The 15,828-nt window shown below is 36.1% G+C and overlaps 1 protein-coding gene across 1 annotated transcript in view; it reads left to right on the forward strand.

Annotated features, from left to right (window-relative positions):
* The first annotated feature begins 3,808 nt into the window (after positions 1-3,808).
* The window catches only part of LOC6638088 (cAMP-specific 3',5'-cyclic phosphodiesterase), a 158,497-nt gene continuing 146,477 nt past the window's right edge, over positions 3,809-15,828 (forward strand). Inside the window, exon 1 of the mRNA XM_047011386.1 lies at positions 3,809-3,863. The gene's annotated coding sequence lies outside the window, so the exon portion shown is untranslated. The remainder of the gene's footprint in view (positions 3,864-15,828) is intronic.

A 15,828-nucleotide genomic window follows, 5' to 3' on the forward strand; every position in this document is an offset into this window, starting at 1 on the left:
GTTGCAGAACATTGCTATATCTCCTTCCCTTTCGCTCTCGCTCTCATTCTCATGTTTAGTTTCTGATAAGCAAAGCAAAACTATGTACTGCTAAAACGTATAGGGGGAAAGAAGTGGAGTGGGAGGGTTGCAACTCCAGGAAGGCGGTGGATAGTAGAGGCAAAAGACAAATAAACAAACAAATTGCCGCCAACGTTGCTAATGACGACACAAGAAAGTAACGGCAGCTGGGTCAGTTGGCGGGAGAAGGGGGTTAACAGCAACAATAACAAGAAAAGCGCGCTATTTGAAAATCGTTAACAACGTCAATGGCAACCAGAGACAAACAAGAAGAAAGAGACACAACTTCGGCTATGACGTTATTTTGTATACCCTTCTTGTTTTCACATTCCATTATGATCGTTCGTTCTCCATTAAAAAATGCAAGGAAAACTATATTTTTTTTTTATCCAATTACATATGTCTAATGGAATCTACCGATTTGCACGGAATTTCTCAAAATAATAATCTGAACTTTGTAGCTTACTTTTAAGATCAATTCATCAATTGAAATACCTGCAAACTTTCTAACAAAAGCAATGTGCCCATTTTAGGGAAAGAGCGTCTACTGGAAGAGAATTCGCAGCTCTAGGCCTGAGCCTCTGCTCTGCTTGCAGTAGGCGGCGGCAATTTCTTCTATGCTTCATCAGGCCCCCTTGCATTCTCCCGCTCTGTCTCGCTCGCTCTCTCTATCTCTATCTTTGTTGCGCTTGGTAAATTTGATTTGAACTTAGAATTCGATTGTAGATTTTTCAGTTCATTTCTCAGTTCGGTTTCGACATCGAGTCGCTTCTGTTGGGGTTTTTCGATTTCAATTCAATTTAAATTTGTTATGCGCTGCGCTTGCATTAATTGTAATTAAAAACACAACAACAACAAATGCCAAAAAACTAATTAATCATAAAGCAAAAACCAAAACAAAAAAAATATATGTATAAATGAAACAATAGAAAGAAACCAACTACCAAACGGCAAACATCTCGATCGTTTGCTTTGGCCTAAAATGGCGCAGGCAACAACTAAAAACTGAGCGTGATTGTCGATCGTGATTGTGATCGAAAAGCAATAACAACAGCACACACACACACACACACATTTTTGTGTGTACTTTTACATATATGAATATGTATGTATGCACATACATACATACGTACACGGGCAGATTGATTGCAAACTAAAAGAAGAAGAGAACAAATGTTTGCCCTACAAAACATACAAACGTACATACAGTCTAGATATGTACACACATGAGAGAGGAGCAGACACTGCGAGCACTGGGCAAACAGGCCTTGAAATTGATGAAATTTATTGCAGAATACCCCATGCCGAAATACAATTACGTTTCGTCAGTGAAATTTGTACACCCTACTATACTAGAGACATATATACATACTTATAACATTCTCTCCCTCTATGTCTCCTACTACAATGTACATCTAAAAAAATTCAACAACATTTATTTGTTAATTTATATATATAATCCAGAACAGCTTTTCACTTTTTAACAGTTAAATTCGATTGATTTTATGTTAATGTTCCTTTTTAGTGTCTTGTCGAATGTGTTCACCATGTCGTATGAGTGATATAATTTTGCTAACAATTGTACTGACTCGAAATGGTTAAAGATTTCAGTTACATTTCATGTCTAATGTGATTACTATCTTGTAAAGGTGTAATAACTGACAGAATTCCATTTCGTTTTCCCTGAAAATGTTCATTTTTATGCTCTAAATGCTTGAGCTTATTGTTAATTATATGTTATTCATTTGGATAGTTTTAATAGACTTGTCATTTGTGTGTGCGTTTATTCTATCTTTTTTTTTTTTTAATCTATCAAATTGCTTATATCAATAAGAGATCAGCTTGAAGTTCCAGTACGATTGGGTAAGGTAGTCAGTTGAGTTGTTTGATACCTATGTATGTAAATTGATTCTAATAATCACCGGCGAGTTTCTTTTTGCAGCGTGATCAAGCGATCACAAAAAAAAAAAGAAAATAGGAAAACAAATTACCTAATGTTTGTTAAACCAATGTTCAGCTAACGACACATAAGTACATTTCATAATTTTAAAATATTTTTAATCTCTAATATGCATCTAGAGTTTTACTTTAGAATATACATATATGTAGATATATGAAATGCCAAAGGAACTTCCATTTTGATATAAAAATTTATATAATTTTAAAAGCGCATTCAACTGTCTATCAACTGCCAAAATCGATCACATGTCATCACTTTCCCACTCTCCTCTTCTCCTTGACCACGTTCAACTAGTTGCCCTTTCTCACGCCACCCGCTTCTCTACCCCCTTCTGATCCGCTTTCGCTGTATGCAGCTTTTTTTTCTGCTATCGCTTTGGTCGGGTTTGCGCTTTTCATTTTCATTATATTGCGTGTGTGATGAATATTAAAAAATCTTCTCAATCTATATGTATGTGTGTGAGGAGAATCTTTGTGTGTGTGCTTTTTTCTATTTCCAATTTAATTTTCAATTTGAAGCACAAAAGCAGAGGCAGGCAGTTTCATTTCGCGTCGCGTTGTGGTTGAGCGACGATCTATCTGGTTGCTGATCTCTCTCTGCCGATCTACCGACCATAGACCCGCACTCAGACCAGTCGCCCCGATTCTAATCTCGTTCCGGTTTCCATTGACCACTATCATCAGCCGGTGAAGATTTTTAAAGCTGGGTGCAATCACAGCACACACATACGAACTTAGCGGCAGTAGTAGGGAATGTAAATGTGAACGGTAAAAAGCAAATCGCGAACGCGATTTTCCACTGATATATCTCTCATTCTCTCGCTGCACGCCCTCGCCGGCGCTCCATCAAAGTGTGTGTGTATGTGTGTGCGTGTTGTGTTTACAGTCTAGTGTTGATAAGGGGCGCATAAATTACGCTAAAGTAAACGTTGATTGAAATTTTTTTTCTACACACATACGCACACATACATACATATGTATTTATTTGTATATTTTATTTTTTTTTACTGTGGCAAAGAAGAAGAAGCAAAAAGTTAACGTAAAGTTATCAGAAATCAAATAATAATAATAAAAAAAACAAATTGCGATAACCAAATTTAACGGAAGCAAAATAAAAAAAAAAAGAGGGGAAGCTGATAAACAACAGAAGCTAACAGAAGAAGAAGGCAAGCCAGAGAAGTACTAACCAACAAATAAGAAGAAGACTTTGCAGTAGCAGCGCGGCGTCGACGGCTCAGCTTCAGTTTTGAGGTGAGTTTTGAGTGAGTTTTTTTTTGTTTACTCTGATGATGGGGCCCTTCTCACGACTGCGCAGATTGTGGATTTCGGTTTTTTGTTTTTTTTTTTGGTTTTCGGTTTTCTGTTGTGTGTGGTTTTTGTTTTTGCATTAACGGGAGGCTGGCCAAAAGAGCAGCAGCAAGAACAACAACAACAAACAGCAGAAGCAGTAACGACAACAAACAAACAAACAAAACGAGGCCCAAGCAACATTTTTAGACAGTGGCAGCAGCTTTTCGCACATGAAAGGAACAGAAAATTTTTATACGTAAAGAATTCAAAAAAAAATCTACAAAAATATACAAAAAAAAAAGAAAAAATCAAATCTCAATAAAAATGAAATCGGTGAAAGAAATTAAAATATTTGTTCGCGAATTTGCATTTTTTTCTCTGGTGTTTTTTGGTAATTGTGCAAACTAAAAATTGAAAAATTCAAGAATTAAATATGAAAAAATAATATTATAAATGTGCAAACATCAGCAAACAACAACAAACTGGAGCAGCACAAACTACAACAAAAACAGTGACAACATCAAGAGAGCCGCATCCACATCAGCAGACAAAAGGTAAGTGACCTTCTCTACTCCACCTGCGCTCCACTTTTCACCTCCGAAATAAGAGAATTAGAATATACGTTTATATACACACACATATGTACAAATATATCTACATATATACATTCCATGTAACCGGGCAACAAAGCTATAGTAAGAGAAAGAGAGAGTGAGGAACAGAAGGCTAGTGGCTCCTTAAAACGCACATTTTGTTCATTTTCATTGCATACGCATAGGGGCCACAGCTGTTTTTTTTGTATCTTTAAAGAGAGTGTGGGGTGCGTAAGTAGGTGGTTTGCGGTAGTCTTTTGTTCATGGGGAGGTGGGGTCGGGCAGGGCTAAGGCAACTGTTGGCAAACATTTTATTGAATTTTATTGTTGTTGCCGCTTTTTGCACAACGAACACGCTGTGCGCCTGCGTAAAGAGAGAGAGCCACAGCGAGAAAGAGAGAGATAGAGAAAAAGAGAGAGCGCAAAAACTGAAACAAAGAGTTGAGTAAATATTCTTGCTCGCAGTGATATTGCGATGAACCGTTTTAGGTAATGTTGCTATTATGATTAACCTATGTATGTTAATAACGGTAACGTTAAGGGTTATTGTGAAAGGATTTAACTAGCGCTGCTACAAAAACTAAGCCCATCAACTGTACCCAATGTGGCTCAGACAGATAGCCACCTTTATATTAAAAAATATTTGTCAAGCTTTTCGTTACTTAGCCTTTTGAGTTGATATACAGTTAAATGACGATACGATGTTCTCTGCTGAATCCCTTAAATGACGGCCACAAACTGATAATTTGGAAAACCTTTTACCATTTGTTTTTAAGTTAGGATTTGCCTGTGTTGGATTTATCTCCGAGTCACAGTGATTTCATATCAAATACGTGTTCTCTTTGCCTTTTTACTCTTTCTATGTCTCTCTTTCTATCTCTCTCTCTTCTTTCTCCTTTTCATTCTCTCAAAATGTCTCTTCTCGCTCATCACGGGGGTTCTCTCAGTCTACTCTGAGTGAAAATTTTGACATGAGCTTTGAGCGGGTTTTGTGCAGACATTTGGTTCGTGGCTTACCACGGGCACAGCTACATCTTCTATACATGTATGTTTGTACCGATAGCTATGTATATATATATACATATATGTACACACATGTATATCTATCTGAATGTGGTGAGTGGCCCATTTTACTCTCTATTCTGTTACCCTACTCCTAGCGATTAGCTTAGAGCCTGGCATCATTTCTTTTATTATTCTTTGTCGGTTACGTCTTCGGTTTTTCTTCTTTCCTTTTTTTTGCTTGCTACTTTATGACCTCCCTGCCGCTCCATTGCTATTATTCTATTTTCCGTTCGCTTTTGTTTGGCGTCTATTTCCGTTAAACAAAACAACAACAAATTGGCGCCATTACGAAAAAAAAATTGTAATCAAGGGATCTCTATGTATTACCTGGAACATAAATTGGTATATATGTATGTAATTTTGATCAAAAAACTCAATCGAATAGATAAGCTTAACAAATTCATATTCACATTCACATTTTCTTTTGTTTGTCAATTCATTTCGTATATGTACTCATAAGTATGCCATAACGTACTCATAAGTTTATTCGTTTAGTGTTACTCTCCGTCTCGCCTCAATTATTAAATCATTATTCATTCAAATTGTTCATGGAAAACTTTTTCATTTCGCTTATTAAATTAGTTTTTTTTTCGTTTTATTAACACATTCAATGGGAATTCAATTGGAATTAAATGAAAATGTGTTAAATGGAGTTTGAACATCAATTCATTGCTCAGTTCGGTCGGTTTTCCTTTATTCACATAATTCGATTTCCATTCCTTTCAATTTATTAGGTATACATATTTATTTTCTTAATTGCTAAAGTTAATTCTATTACATTTTTTTGCATTCGCTTTTGCATCATATGCAAATTGATATTTTCCCTAGTGACAACTATTCAACTATATACAGTTGCATGCTAATTATGACACCCTTTTGTATTAAGCATTTAGTATGTGTTCTTTTTATTGAGCTCATTTAGACGTTTTTATAGTAAGTATAGATATTGACCATACTATTATTATTAAAAAATCGTCTTTCTTTATGTAGAGCAGATATGAAAACACATACACAATGAGAGAGCAACAAATACACAACACCCACAAAGCGCACACAGGTGTGCATGCTAAGAAAGGGCCCCAAGGACCCTTCCATTATGAACACAATAAAACCCATAATAACACTCATTAGGTTCCTAACACACACTTTAAATTTTGCCTAAATCTCAATACACGAAAACAACAACAAAACCAAAAAATGGGACGAAAAAGACAAACTAAACAACCAACTTGAAATAGTTAAAAAAAATAAACCGAAAACAGTAAAAGAGAATAAGGAAAGAGAGGAAATATGGGGAAAAGCCAAAAGAAGACGAACAAGGAGTCGCCGTGTCGCTAGTTGGTGGCAATGGGGCAGGCAATGGGGAGCCACTAATGAGGCCCTTGGGGAATACATATATTAAACTTCAGATAGCAGCAAAATGTTGTGTCTGTCCGTCTGTCTGCCTGTCTGTCTGTATATATGTATAAAATGTTGCCGATTTCCTTAGATTGGGGTTAGGTTAGCCAAAGATAGAAAAAACAAGAGTTCACATGTGTTGCTCTTTAGGTTAGGCAACTTTTCGTTACTTTTCTTTTCATTGCTCCTTTAAGTGGTGGTTTTCGTTTCTTTTGGCGAAGTAAAGTAACTTTTTAATTTAAAACAAAGAGAAACGAAGAACGAACTAAGTAAAGATGGTGGGGAGCACAAATCACTGCGCAAAGAAAAAGAAGAAAACTTTTACGGCGACCCCCCCGCCACATACACAGACCTTCTGCTCCCGTATCGAGTTTGGCTACACTGAACTGAACTTGATTCTCAACTGACTCACAATATTAAAGCAATAATAACTTTTATTCAAAAATACAAAAAAGTGAAGAGAAAAAAATGTGTGTACATAGAAATTAGAGAAAAATTTTAAATAAACTTTTTTTTCTTTACTTTTTATTTCCCTGACGGCAAATGTGTTTACAAAAAACAGCGTTGCTTTGTCCTTATTTTAGGTTCCTTTTAACGGGTGATGTAAAGATGGATTTAAAGACGATTGTTATATGTATCATGATGTTTTTGTCCTAAATAGATCTTATGGTTATTTCTATTTAACCTAACAGAAAACAATGCAATGAAAAACATAGTACATTTATTAAAATTAGTTATTTGCATGGCGCCATCATATCAGAAACCCACGTACAAGGGTTAAAACATAATTTGATTTTATTATGGGAAATTCCAATTGAAAATTGAAAGAGTGCATAAACTTTGTTAACCTTAACTAACTACCATTGTTGATGTTCAAACACGCTTTTGTTTTTACAGTGATTTGCCCCCAAACAAAATCACAATTGCGCCCTCCACTTGGTCACCTTTTGCCCTCACGGCACTTGGCCAAACGGCGCTTACGTTTTTTAAACGCAAGGAAAAAAAGAACCGAAAAAATAAATAAATAAAAATTTGCTAAAAACAAAAAATCCAGAAGAAAAAAAATTTAAAAAAACAAAGTCACAAAGTTGAGAGTGGCCTAAAGTAATATTAATGGACATGGCAGTTCATTGTTTAAATTGCTGGTCGTCCTCGCCACCCCCTCACCTTTGCGTCCATTGGCATCCACCCCGCACAACTTGCCATCTCCTTCCCCTGAGAATTTGGCCCTCTGGCTTATTAGAGAGCAAAAGATTGCTGGACTCCCATATAGCCCCCATCCAACTACACCTCCATCCGTCCCCATGCCAGCATTGCCCAAAAAGTAGAGCCTACACAAACAACTATAAAAACATGAAGAGAGAAAGAAAGTGAATGAGGGTAAAGAGTCGATGGATGGGCGATGAACAGGGAGTCGGAGAACACTCAGCAATTATTTGCATATAGGCTGGGTCAAACGAAAATGTCCTATAGAGGGGAAGAGGGCGGGAAATAAGAACGCGTGAAAATGCGTGAATAATAATATATCAAAAACAATTTTTTTACATTTTTATATCGAATATTTTTACACACTTTCAATAGTAAATTTTGAAGCCATTTTGAACTTGGGTTTCAATATCCGTTGTTAAGGTATCTGACTTCTATATTGCCCTTGCATTTAAATTTACCTTTAATTGTTTGCATAGCGAATGAAACCGTTGAATTACAGGGTAAGTGCTTATTATTATGAAAATGCCGTTGTCGAAAGTCAAAATGCCAGCAGACACACACCCAAACACACACAGTGTCACACACACTCACACTCTCTGAGTATACACCAGTATATACACACACTTGACAATGTAGAGATGGAATTGTGGATGGTGGATAAGAGGAGGCGGCTCAGGGAGAGGGACAGAAAGAAAATTCCTGAAGTTCTTAGCACCAGGCCACAAAAAACCGCAAGCCCTTGGGCCTCTTCTTGTTGCTGCTGCTTCTGCTGTTTGTCCATGGCTTGGACTGGCATTTTAAGTGATTTAATGTTTGGCTTTTCCTTGAGAATTGGTGGCAAGGGAACAGAAGGGGATTGGGAGGCGTTGGTAGGATTTTGGAAAAATTGCTGTCGCTGCCAAAATAATTCCAAGCGAATGTTACGCATATTCAGCATAAATCTGTCCATATACAAACTTTATGCTTGGCATGAATTGAGGCATGCCAGGTAGGAAGGAACGGAAACAGGAATCTGGCCAAATTTATGCCACAGGTGTAGACCAGGCTATAGTTGGACCCTCCTTGTTGCTGCTCGCTTTTCTTTCTTTCTTTTGGCCCTTTGTTCTGCCTAAATTTAACACAAATTGCTTGTTTTTTATTGCTTTCGAGAGATTCATTATATCTCTAACGTAAATTTTTTATAATATCTTATGGCAAATAAGTGATAGATATTTTCGGAGACATCAACTGATCTTATTTTAAAAATTTAGTTCGAGATCTTGAGAGCAAGACATGTAAGTGGTTGACATTAGTATTTGTAATTTTGACTAATTTTTCATGCAAATAGTACTAAAATATATGTAACTTATATGTAATGTGTTTGCAATGCTTTATTGTCATTAGTTGTCCTTGTCTTCTGTCCTCCGACAAATTTCACCTTCCATTAATTTCACTCTATGCTCTTCTGTTCTGCTGCGTGGTTTCTTACTTTTCTTTGAATTGTCTCGGCTCATTGTGACAAAGAAGACGATGAGGAATGAAGGGAAGGTAAGACACTGAGCTGCGGGTGGCGGTTGAGTAGCCCCAAAATTATGCTTAAGAATAATACCAAACAACGGAATACTTTAATCCTATTGACGTTTAATCAAAAAGACGAAGACCAAGTAAATGCGAGTCTTACGCGCAATTACAAAAAGAAATGAAAACGAAGGAACAGCGGCACGAAAACGAAAAACGCAGAAAAAGTGATTGTACATTTTCCTGTTGAATTTTCAATTGGCCTGTGCCTGTACCCCCTACTCGGGGACTTCCCATCATCCCTCTTAAAGATACACACACACAATGAATTTCCATTTTCATAAAATTTTACCTGTTGCTGGGCACCCTTACCCAAGCTAACCGAACCAAAAAGACACCCATCCCAAAAAGGCGAAGAGGGCAAAAAGAAATGGAAAAGGCAAGGGAAATATTTAAAGCGCTTAATAAATAAGCACATTTGCATTTTCACTTGTTGATTTTATATGCCCTTTCCACAAAATAGAGCATACGTCTTCTTTTTCCCCAGTTTTGTGGCATTAGCCATAGAAAATGGGGAATAATATAATTCAAGAAAATAAATAAACAATTAAATGTATATTTTAACAATCATATTCGAAACATTCAACAACATCTTCATCTAATACCATTTATTTAATTTGATATTACCATTTATAGCAGGGCAACAATATTCGCTTAAAATTACCAAACTTTCCTTAAGTTTTTTAATTCCTAACAATGGAAGGAAGACGATTTATAGTTCATTTAATTTGACAACACTGTACCGTTATCCCGATCAATTGAAATCATGAAGCATTTAATTGCAGCTCAAGGACGAATGTCCTTCGTCATCGATTTATGTAAATTAATATTTTGATGTATGAAAAAAAGCAGATAGTGTAAGCAAGCGACAGGCAAAGAGAGAAAAAAAGAGAGCGAGTGGCAGAAAGGGATAAAATTTATTGCATTTAATTAGTATGTAAATTTACCAAAGTGGGCAAAATGACAAAATGCCATTGACTTTATAGCACATAAGTATGCAAAAGTTTCTTGTCCTAAATAAAAAATATATTGCTCTTTGAATAACAAGAGATAGAAAAAAAGATAATGAGGAATATATATGTATATATATATATATATATATATATATATATATATTATACAAAAATATATATATATATATATATTTTTTATATATAGAGAAAGATTGGAGATTAAACAAAATTAATATGTGTAGAATGATTGGGAAGAGTATAGAAATTTCAGGGTTGTCAAATAGAGTATTGTTCTTCGATGTTTCATTTTATTCATCTGCTGACTTCTCACTGTCGAAGGACATGGAAATTAGTCAGCCCTCAGCAAAGCACAAACCTTCCTTCTCTGCTATTCCCATTCCATGCCTGCGCACTCGGTAATTCGTTGAGTGCATTTTGTGCGTTGTCATTTCGGTAAGCTAAAATAAATTGAAATTAGACGATGTCAGCACAAAAAGGCACACAAAACTCCCACCTCCGCCCCTCTTAGGTTGCGTGGCGAAAATGGGGAAATAGAGCCGATGAAGAATGGTACAGAACTGAACGGAACAGGACAGGACAAACACAAGTGTATATGGCGGTAGTCAAAACATTGACTGGGCGTTTGTGTCCCTTTTTACTCCGAAGCTCACACATAGTGGGAAGGACTGGGACGTATGTAAGTGTTTAAGTTCTGTGTCACGTACATTTCGAAAGAAATTAATTGCAAGAAGCTATAAGTTTGAGAGTTTAGTTTGGCCAACAGGTAGACGATTAAAATGAATCACTTTTTGAATATATGAAATTTCCTAATGTGGAAGCAACTTTGCTATAAAAACTAATTCGGTAAAAGAAGATGTTCGGATAGTTGTATCTAAATCCGAATAATTCAGAGCTTTTCTACGAAATGCATAGATTTTTAAATTTGTACTATAACAAAATAGTTATTATTATTTTTTCAAAGAGGACAATTTTGCTTTGATCCCTAATACTTTCATTTTCTCCTTTCTGGTCCTTACCCATGCCTTTATAAGGGTACATTCTTAATGAGCTTCACCCGGCCTTTTGGTACAGTTTTTTTTGGCTTCTGCGCCTTGGCATGCAAATTAATTTAAAACAATTTCTTTTCTCGTTGCTGGCAAACTAATAAATTGTGTGTAAGAGTGGATGCTTGTATCTGTGGGTGCGTGGGTGTGTGTATGTATTTGCCAGTACCTCAAAAATAAGCATCATTAGGCGCTTAGCAGGCGCGTTTCAAGATGATTTCTTTTCGCTTTTTTTGGTTCTTTGAAATGCGGAAATTTCAACGCTTGCATTTTGGTTAAAATTGAGCCACAGCTGGGCTACAAGAAGAAGAAGCCTTAAGGGAACGAAGAAATTCAAGGACTCGAGTTACCCAAAAAAGAAAAAAAAAAATCGGAATAAGAAAGGACTTTCTCGCATGTACATAGAAACGACTCTGCAATATCCTGCACAAAAGATAGCTAATTCCCAAAAACCTCTTCTCTTTTTTTGTTTGGCTCTCTCAATTGGCTAGAGTTATTATTCGATGCACAATGTAAGCACGAATAACAGACAATAAAAAGAACAAGCGTAGGGAGCATTGAACAAGATCACGAGCCCTTCCAAGTTTTTTGGCGGTGTAGATATGCCCTTTAAACTAATGGGAATAGGGTACCTACGTACGTATGTATGTATGTATGTTTGTACATACATAAAAACAGGATATACAGAAGAGGTATGTAGGTCCTTTTCACAAAAGCAAAAGCGTGTCGAGCCAAAAATGCGGCAAGGTGTTTGCAACGTAAATGAGCTGCGGACATAGAAAGCGAGACAGAGATAGAGGCAGAGAATGAGAAAATATGTATGTGTGGGTGAGTGAGTGGGATAGAGAGAGGTATAAACTTACTATAGAGAGTCTTTTGTCGGGATGCTTTTCCGTTTCCTACCGTACCTTTTGCGTTCGTCTTTCAAGTGTTAAGGCGAAAACTTATCGGCGGCGTCTCTTCAGCTAAATGAAATGAAACATAAAAATGGAGATGGATCGCATATCAGCAAAAGAAAAAAAGAGGAAAGAAAAATAGAACGAAGGTGACACAGAGAAAGTGCCCGAAAAAGAAGCACAGAAATAGATATAGAGGGACGTACATACATACATATGTGCTTATGCTTATATCTGTGTGTATATATATTGGGTCACTTGAAGGACAAATCGAATAATTAATAATTCTTCTACTCTATAATGCTAAACAGTTGCTTTACATAAAAATGTGAATCCATTCATTTTTGTGAATAAATGTCTACAATTGGTTTAACATAGATATCGAAGTAAACTAAAATTTAAGATTCATCCATTTGTCTGAAGTTTTTTTGCCCTGTCTCTGTCTGTTTCACTCTATATTGCTCTTTCTAATGCCTTTTCTTTTTCTCATTCTTTTTTGCAGGTATGTTTATTTTTCCACTTCAAGGCAACCCAATTAGCTTTCACAATAATGGCCAACAACAACAAATGAATATGACGACGATGATGATAATGATGATCCAATTGTCATTGCCTAATTCAGCTCTATCGTCATCGCAGTCATCACGTGTTAAACAAATTGGCATTAGTTTAATTGCCAATGAGTAGACTAAAACAGGGCTAAGTGGCTTGAAGTTGGGACAGGCTTTATAAGAGGATAAGGTTTGTCTGACATGTTATGGCATATGAACTTGCCAATGATATTACAGCAATTGAATTAAACAAGTAATTGCTAGTAAGCACATTAACGGTGGGCTCACACAATGTTGTAGAGTTCCAATTTAAGTTGAATGAATAAGCACCTGTCATACCCAAATACGTGCAAAGGCAAGGCTACTCAGAATTACCGTATAGAGCAGCGTAGTTGCAATAAAATATTATTTTTTAAATTTATTTTAAAAGAACCATGTACGATATTATAGAATATACTTCAGACTTGGATTGGTTTAAAAGTCAGTCGAGGTCAGTTCGTCCCTTGCTGTGTCAATTATTTTGCACCTTTGACCTGTTGATGCAATGGCCAAGAGAGCTAAGGCATAAAATTCAGGTGAAAATGAAAATTGTTTTTATTTGCACCTAATAGCAAAAGCAAAAAATATATGTACAGATTCATATATGTACATATGTTTGTGTGTATGCAGACTAATAGAATACGGGATTGGGATCGAGAGAAATGTTTTTGTTGAAGGCGGTTAAGGCAAGCAAGTATAATATAAAATACTTCAATCAGTAAGAAAAAAAATTGAAAAAAATAATAAAAACGAAAAAAGTTAAACGAAATGTCCTTAGGCCACAAGATGATGATGTTGCCTGAGCAGGCTTCTCATACAGAATAGACAGAGATTCAATGCGATGATAGACTCTAGGGGCCAGCTGTGGTGATGGGCGGAGCGGCAGATAGGGGTTATTGCATAAAATTTGTTGAACTGTTGCGAAACAAATTGCCATGGCAAAGGCTTAAGGGCTGATGTTTTTTTAGCTACCTTCTTTTCTGCCCATGCTCTTTATTCTGTTATAACCTCAAGAGGCACACACAAAGAGAGATGAAATGAGCTCAGGTTAGGGCCAATATGACAATTTAGTTTTCATTCATTCTATATAGTTTTATACCCATATATGTATACAAGCCAGTCGAGGCGGGCTGATGGCGGTGAAAGGCTTCTATTTAAAATGCATGCCACAGGCAAAAAAAAGGAGACTCCTTCAACTTCTCTTTCTGGGCTTTTCTATGGGCCATAGTTATTAAGTTTGTCACAATACTGAAGGTCAGAATTGACTAAATTAGATAGCCGGAAAACCACCGAAAGAAGCCGGTTGTATGGACTAAGAACGATTTTGTTGTCAAGAAATTGTGGATACAGGGTGTCTTAATGTACTTGATTCATTAAAAGTGCAAAGTAAGAGCATTTTCGCTTATCCCAACCACACTGTCTGAAGTGCGATTTGTGAGCTCTTTTTCTTAACTACTCATAACAACACCCAACACAATTGTGCCAACTGTATTCAAGAAAGAGAAGCTCGTAATGCCCTGTAGATGTGTTAAGCGCATTAAAATGACTGACTGCCATCATCAGGGTACAGCAACAATCCTGTGTTCAGGAGGGGCAAAGTTGGGTATCATTAAATGCCATAAAGCGCTGGTAAATACACACAGCATAGAGGGAGAAAAAATATAGAGAATGAAAGAGAAGGAATGGAAGAATGTGAGTAAAGAAATACCGTGACATTAAGTGGGAGAGAACTGGAGAAAATGCCATTGAAACTAAGAGGGAGAGAAAGAGAGAAACGAGATTAGTTTAAGTGGAAATGTTAGAGAGAACAATTTTTCAAATGGCAGCTAATTTCAGTGAATCTATATTGGATTCTTTATTAAGCTTGCGATGGCTTTTACAACACGATATATAACTGTTTTATAGCCCTTGCCTTCTGGTTTCACATTATCAATTTATTCAATTTAAAATTGTTATTTTAACTTTTACAAATTAAATGTTATTCAGTTCAAAAGGTTTGTTTTACTTTTCTTTAGATATTTCAAACAAACATATTGTATAACGCTGCGTATACGCTACAATTTTGCATAACATTTTTACAAAAGATTTTATAAAACTTTCATGTTTGATTGCCTTTTTACTTAAGTATGACAATATTAACCATCTACTCAAATATAAACTTTATTAGTTTTGGCCACACAATTCCATTCTCCATCAATATGTTTTGTCATCCGCTCATAGAAAAATATGTAAAATTCCGAATTCAATTACTTAAAGTCTAGCGCTTTAGAGTCTTGCATTTGGAAGTTTGATAGATAGGGGGAAGGTGCTTCATATTCCAGTTAATGATGCTCCTATCAGAATGTGGTTACCTTACGACAATTAACAAAAGGCTAAGCTCAAGGCGATCCGATCCTGCAGTGCTAGAGTGTGAAAAGCAGATACTTTTCTCCCAAACGGTTTTATCAATCCAAAGTTTCCCCTACTACCAATTGATACTGCTGCTACATACATCTTTCCTGCCTTACTTCGTGTAGTTGCTATTTTTTCCCAGTTAGAGGATGCCCTTAAACGGCTTTTCAATTGCATTCTTAACATCTACACACACACACTCGCACGCCCATAGCCAGTCAAGGGGAAAAATGGGAACTATCTCACATTTATGTGGCCTTCATACAGACATACTACATACAAAAATAACCTTAGCATTGCATGACCTCAAATATATAAGTGCAAGGCAGTGAGATAGGGTTCAAAGTTAAAGTAAAATGGATGCCAGAGTAAAATACAACAAAATTGCTCTACACTTGGGATGCCTTCTCGATGCAATTAAAAATGGTTAAATTTACCAAAGAAAAAATGTTGAATAGACACAAAATGTGTTAGAGACAGAAAGATAGAGTTGGAGGAATTTCCAGTACACACTTTTGCAAATATATGTATATATGTATGTATATGTATATGTACATATGTACGTATCAATTTCTTATTATTATGTTTATGTATGTATACTCTTAACGACAGACAATTCTCGATAAATATTAGTAGTGCTAGTGAGTGTCCTGATTGTTTCTTAAAGACTGAAGGCCTATTTTTGTGCCCTTAATTATAATCTATTATAAATGTATACATTATAATTTTATACAGACTTACATATATGATTATTTATATATGTATACCACACCATGCCAACTGTCTCATCTGGTAATTTATGT

The sequence above is a fragment of the Drosophila willistoni genome (assembly GCF_018902025.1).
Source record: "Drosophila willistoni isolate 14030-0811.24 chromosome XL unlocalized genomic scaffold, UCI_dwil_1.1 Seg141, whole genome shotgun sequence".
In the NCBI taxonomy this organism is placed as follows: domain Eukaryota; kingdom Metazoa; phylum Arthropoda; class Insecta; order Diptera; family Drosophilidae; genus Drosophila; species Drosophila willistoni.